Genomic DNA, 6,134 nt, shown 5'->3' with positions numbered 1-6,134 from the left:
ATTTTTGCACTGACAGTAAGGAAATAAGGCAATATATCTAGAGAGACAATCACTTCAGAGCCAGCTAGTGGAAGTGCAGAAAAGATAAGTATGTGCTTAATTGCAGCAATCCAGCAAGTGAGGAGAGAAAAAAGGAGTATCTGGTGCAAGACAAGCAGGTGGAAGTGTGTCTGAGAAGATTTGTTTGAGATTTTATCCTGTGATGATAAAGAAATGAGTCATCATCCATCACTATGAATAAACTCTAAAGTTAAATCATTTGATGTGGTAACTTAAAACCACATTCAGTTTTAGATTCTTTTCTAAAGCTACATCAAAGAACAGGAACCTCCAATAATTCTCATTAAATACCACAGATTTACACAGGTACTCCAGTACTTTGGCTCTTGAAAAACAATTTTCTCAGTGCTTCAGGACAGCTTTATGAAGTATCTCAGGGAAAGACAATTATCTACAATGACACACCCAGGGCAAAATAACCCCCCAAACATGAGCCAGCAGGTCACAGCACAAAGGGCAACAAAACAGCTTTAAGAGTCCTGTCAGATGCTGCAGTCACAGACACCATTTCAATAGCCATGGTTATTAAAGCAGCACAAATAGTGACAACTGCACTTAAGAGTGTTCAGCATTATCAGATCACACTTTTATTCATTTAAATGGTGCATGAGCATCAACAATCACACATTCCCACTGACTAGTGGCTTCTTCACAATACTGTGCTGGTTTCAAAACTAAAATGCTTCAGACAAAGGTGTCAGAAATTCTAAGGGAAGTCTGCTTCCAGTCTGAAAATATATACATACACCTTTTTTGTAGATTGCAAGGGGCTTTTTAGCCCTATCAGTTATAGTGGTCACCATGCTGCTTTCCATATCTTCCAGGCAAAAAACACTATTCAAGGGGGAACCCAAAGCAGAATAATTATCAATAGAAAGCTACTGACAGCTCCTCTGTAAACATTATAAAATCCTATCTCACTGTTTCTAGAAAGCAACTAGATCCTCCATAGTTGCAAATTATCTTAGAGCTGTCACAGGAAAGATTACTTAGAGATAAATCCAACAGTTCTGAAAAAACTATGACTGAAAATGGCAATGGTAATTGTTGCAAATTTAGCCAGAGTAATATAATATATCCTATGCAGCTTATAAACATCTTGGCATATCAAATCTCAGTAAGGTTTAAAAGCAAGCATTCCCCTGAATTCCAGTTACTCAAAGGCAAGAAATAAACCTTCCCACTCCCCCTCTTTCAATTATCTCAATTTCTGAAAAAGATGAAAAAATGTAGAGACATATTAATATTATATCCCATGACCTCAGCAGTGTGATCTCCAAGTGGATGCAGAGGATAACTTGCAGAAAGATGGTATGACAACATCTAAAGAGCACATGCAGGTCACTCACTAAAACAGCATTTCTTAAGGAAAATAGTTACCTAAAGAATGTTTCAAATCAAGCAATGCTTCAGAAATTTTCTACATTTCAGCAATGTGAAACAAGAACAACATTCCCAGGTAAGATTTATTTTGTGACACTTCTTCATTGATAATGTTTTGCAACCTAAACCCAGGAGGAGGAACTTAAGGCTAGTTTGAATAAGATGTAGCCTATGCAGGCAGTATCTCAGGAGAATGCAGCACACACTGACTCACAAAAGCAACCCTTCCAAACTAGAGGCATCTTAGGTTTATAGAAGTGGGATGCAGCTACTATTTCTTGTCAAGCTGACAGTTCTGGCATTCAATATCAATAAAATCTCTGAAGGAACTGGACTACTACTATGCTTCTACTGCATGAATTTTTGAAAATAAATGCATTGAAATGGTATAATCACTTAAATGCTCAAAAAAACTCTCTTCATTTGATCTGAAAATATCAGATAATTAATAATCAAAAAATACGCCTGTTTCTCAGCATAATCTTGGTATCTCTTAACAGCTAATCCTGCATGCATTTCCAAGGTAAAGGGCCAAAGGGAGGCTGATGTTAGGTCTATCCTTTAAAGGCCAGCATTTCAAGTGTTAAGGGTTTTACAGCACCAGCTGAGCCCTGCTGCAAGATAAGCACCTTTTCCTTGCTGAATGCACCGACTTCAGGCCCATTAACAAAGCTGCTACATTCATGCAGCACTGGCTTTTCCACCACCCTCCCTCCCGCTTTGCAGTTCAACTTCTAGAGCTCCTTGCTGTCCCAATGTTAATTCTTACCTAATTAGATTGAATTTGCTGAATTCTAACAAACATACTTTTTCTACAGCTGCTTCTTTCTAGCTACAGAGTTGACACTGTTCTGTGGACTCTGAAGCTCTTTCCTAACATATTTCAATAAAATATAATATTCATATACATCTAAGCAAAAAGAAATCACATTACTGTATCATAATTAACAAACTTAAAATACAGTCAAGTCTAAAGACAATTCTCTGAGAAACACCATTCAGCTAATTAAAAATAATGCTGAAGTTATTTGTTCAATGGCCTAGAAGTTATTTTCCAGGCTCTTCCCAAACTGGAGCTCTAGTTCCCCATGAGACCATTTCCTCAACTGCTCTAGGTACAATCAGATGTGCAGATCCAGGGAATAGGAAAAGCTAACTGGACAGAGGCCTTTGGTCTTCAGTTACCTCTAGTGTCCCAATCAAGACACACAGGGCAGACTTGCCTGTCCAGGATTATCAAAGCTAAAGCTTTCTCTACAGGGCAAACAGAAAATTTCAGTGTTTAAACCCTTCAAAGACCCAAAGGTATGATCATCTAACTGAAGAAACCCACTTGTGTACAATCTACCAAAAATAACCCACCTTTAGAAGATAACAGAAGCCAAAGCACCAGTTTAAACATGTATCCAGAACTGTTCAGACAAGAAGCTTTTGATAAACCCAGCTGAAACCACTTGCTCCAAAATTCTTAGGTTGGTGGAGCTGGAGGGAGGAAACAGCAGGAGAAAGCCTCTGAGCACACACAGTACTGCAGCATTTCTGAGGGGATCCAAACCTTCTGCTATGCACTACCCTGGGGCTGAAGTACCCCATCTGTGACCTGCTCAGCTTTGCAGTAGTTTGTCTAAACTCCAGTTTTAGGTATAAGCACCTTATCTAGATTCTGCTTGTTGGAAGATTCTGCTTGTTGGAAACTAGTCATCTTTAAGTTGGCATAATAATGTATGTCTAAACCTGCCTTATTATGAGAGAAGTTTAAAAATACAGCTTTAAATAACAGCTATTTTCTACAAATTCTATTCTGTGTCAGAAGCAGAAATTATTTGCAGCAAGTTGTTGGGTTTTTTTAGTATTAAATGTAACACTTAGCCATCCAAAGAAATCTCTCTTCATCTACTTGTGGAGGGTGAAGAGGCAAGGCACAGAAAAATAGAATAAAATGGTTACTTCTTCAATTTATTTGCAGCATGGTAACTTAAAGACTGGTGCACAGAGTATTAGAAGTCTTGAAGTTATGTTTACACACCAAAATGTTAGTGAGAAGTTATTACTTTTATCTGTATCCTGAAGTGGCTAACCCAATTGATTCAGGTAAGAAACATGTATAGCTTATTAAAAACATTCACTTCAAATTGCAATAATATCAAATACAAAGTACTTGTAAGCCAATTTTATTTTCAAGTTTAATGATCTTTCTAGTGTAGTTTTAAGTTTTTTCCCACATAAAATTATTTTTACAACCCACGAATTATACACGGAATCTTTAATGTTAAAGGGTTCTGCTCAGCAACACCCCTTCCCCTGGATTTCAAACCTGTATTTTCTTCATTACATAGGAATTATTTTCTTACAGGTTTGTTAAAAGATCCTAAATGAAAACCAACTTACTTCTCTTTATCCATTGTGTCAATATTTAACCATTACCATACTGTTCAGCAATGCACAGTGATGTGCTATTAAAATGTATAAAAGACAAAGGAGCAAACATTTATCAAATAAAAATTGGGTAACAGATCACACAGTGAGGAGGGATGCTAAGAGAAGGATCTACAGTAAAATATCTACAGAAAGCTACTCAGTGCTACTACCTCTGCAGAGCCTGAACCACATTCTGAAGACACTGAATAAACTCAAAACTGGGCTTCTTGCATAGCTTCTTCATCAGAAGGTGGTCACCAACTAGTGCTAGAGAAAAGTACAGTGAATTGTCCAAAACATTCAAGTAACAAACCAGAGGAGTTGTAACAATGCAAACTCAAAACAGCCTTTTTCTTATCACTTTGCACTCCACATTTTGCTCCTATTTTCTTTTGGCACAAGTTTTTTGGGCTGGTGGTGGTGTCAATTGTCTTGCTTTCATTTCAGTTCCTAAAGCTATTTAAATACAACAAAGTAAAAAAGGAACAGCAAACAAGGTACAGTACTTCCAAAAGTGAATTTTGCATCTATGTGGAATCAGCAGACTACAAAAGTATTTTGGAACAGGTGGGAGACTTGTGTTACTGGGTGGCAAGAGCAAGAAAAATCAAGTGAAACACAACTTAAAAGCAAGCTAACAACCGAGATTGGCCTCATTAAAGCAAATCCTATTAAAAGCCTTACCAACTTAAAGCTAGGAAGGAAAGCATCTTCTGCTAACAGCATTACTGCTGTGACCCACAACTAGCAGCATACCTCATGCCAGTGTCCTGGCCCCAACTTTTCTTCACTTGATAATGCTTATTCTTGTCAGGAGAAAGTAGTGACATGTAGTGATACCTGAAAACTGCATTTGCAGAAGGCTACACATCTCAAAAACCAGGTGTGCACTGTGGGAACAAGTAACTGCAACTCATACTTCTCAGGATGCATGCTGACAAGTAAATGCAACTTCTGGTTTTCAAAACTGGTTTCACAGCAGAAATTACTTTACTAGAGGATTGTTTGGAAGCTGAACTACAAAATTTGCCTAAAAGTAATTGGAAAATGCCATTTTCCCTGCAAGATTCATCTGTCATTACCATTGAAAAATGCTTTCTAATGCACTGTAGTAACTCTGACATAAGGCAAACACATTTTATATTGTCTTCCTTACATCATTTGACCTAATTTGACCAGAACTTCTACTTGTGAATCTAAAGTGAATTTACTTACTAATTAAAATTTTGTCCTGCATCACAGTGCCCTGCCAGAAACTGCTCTGTATGATTATCTCTAAAAGATACCCACTACTGCTTGAAGAGAGCAGAAGGAAAACAAAAACCCTCACAGAAAGGGGGAATCCCAACATCAGACAAACTTTGTTTTAATAACAGACATTATTCTTTTTATAAAACTACTTGTGTGGCATTGCCCAAATACACAAATTGCAGACATTTGGGTTGAGAATTATTTCATCAGAAGACAAAATGAAAGACTGAATATCTTTTCATTTGATAAATATGACATTTTAAGGGCATCGGTCTTATTTTAAAATGGAAAAAAAAATCTCAGACAAAATCAGACAAAATCCATTACTGTGTTACTACAGCACAACTTCAGCATTTCTTGAGGGAATTTCTTGCACAAAGAGAAATCTATTCCTAATTCTTATAATAGTGAAGAAACTTGAGCTGTCTCTCAAGAACTAATTCTTCAGAAGTTTTTTTTTATTAATTTAGAACTATACCAAATCAAGCTAACATATTTAAAAGAACTTCTAAATAAAACAACTCAGAAAAGCCAGACTGGAGATAGCACCTGAATTCTTATGGTTCTCCAAGACAAGAAGAGTGGACCTTCACTGAAGTATTTCACACCATTTGCTAGAGACAGTCACCCTCTCTCTCCAACCTACCATGGGCAATTACATGCAACTTGTAAAAGCAAGCAGTTAAGCTTTACCAAGGAAATTATGATTGTCACAATGCAACAAAATATTAAGGCCAGTGAATAATAACTGAATAATTATAAATAACACAAATGTTTACTAAGGCCTGCTTTTCCAAACAGAACCAGAACAAAAGCACAACAATTCTGTAGTGTACCAAGTGTATATTTCAATTTACTGTAATGCAGTCTAACAACAAATTTGGTCATAATTTACCAGATATACATAAATGATTTAAGTAGTAAAAGAAGATTCAGTTCCAAGAGAATAAGTTCATACCTTGAAGAAAAAATCCCAACAAAACAAAAGGGGAAAAAAAAGGAAAATACATTAAGAATGTAGA

Source organism: Zonotrichia leucophrys, chromosome 2 (genome assembly GCF_028769735.1).
Source record: "Zonotrichia leucophrys gambelii isolate GWCS_2022_RI chromosome 2, RI_Zleu_2.0, whole genome shotgun sequence".
In the NCBI taxonomy this organism is placed as follows: domain Eukaryota; kingdom Metazoa; phylum Chordata; class Aves; order Passeriformes; family Passerellidae; genus Zonotrichia; species Zonotrichia leucophrys.
Note: the sequence above shows the minus strand (reverse complement) of the source record.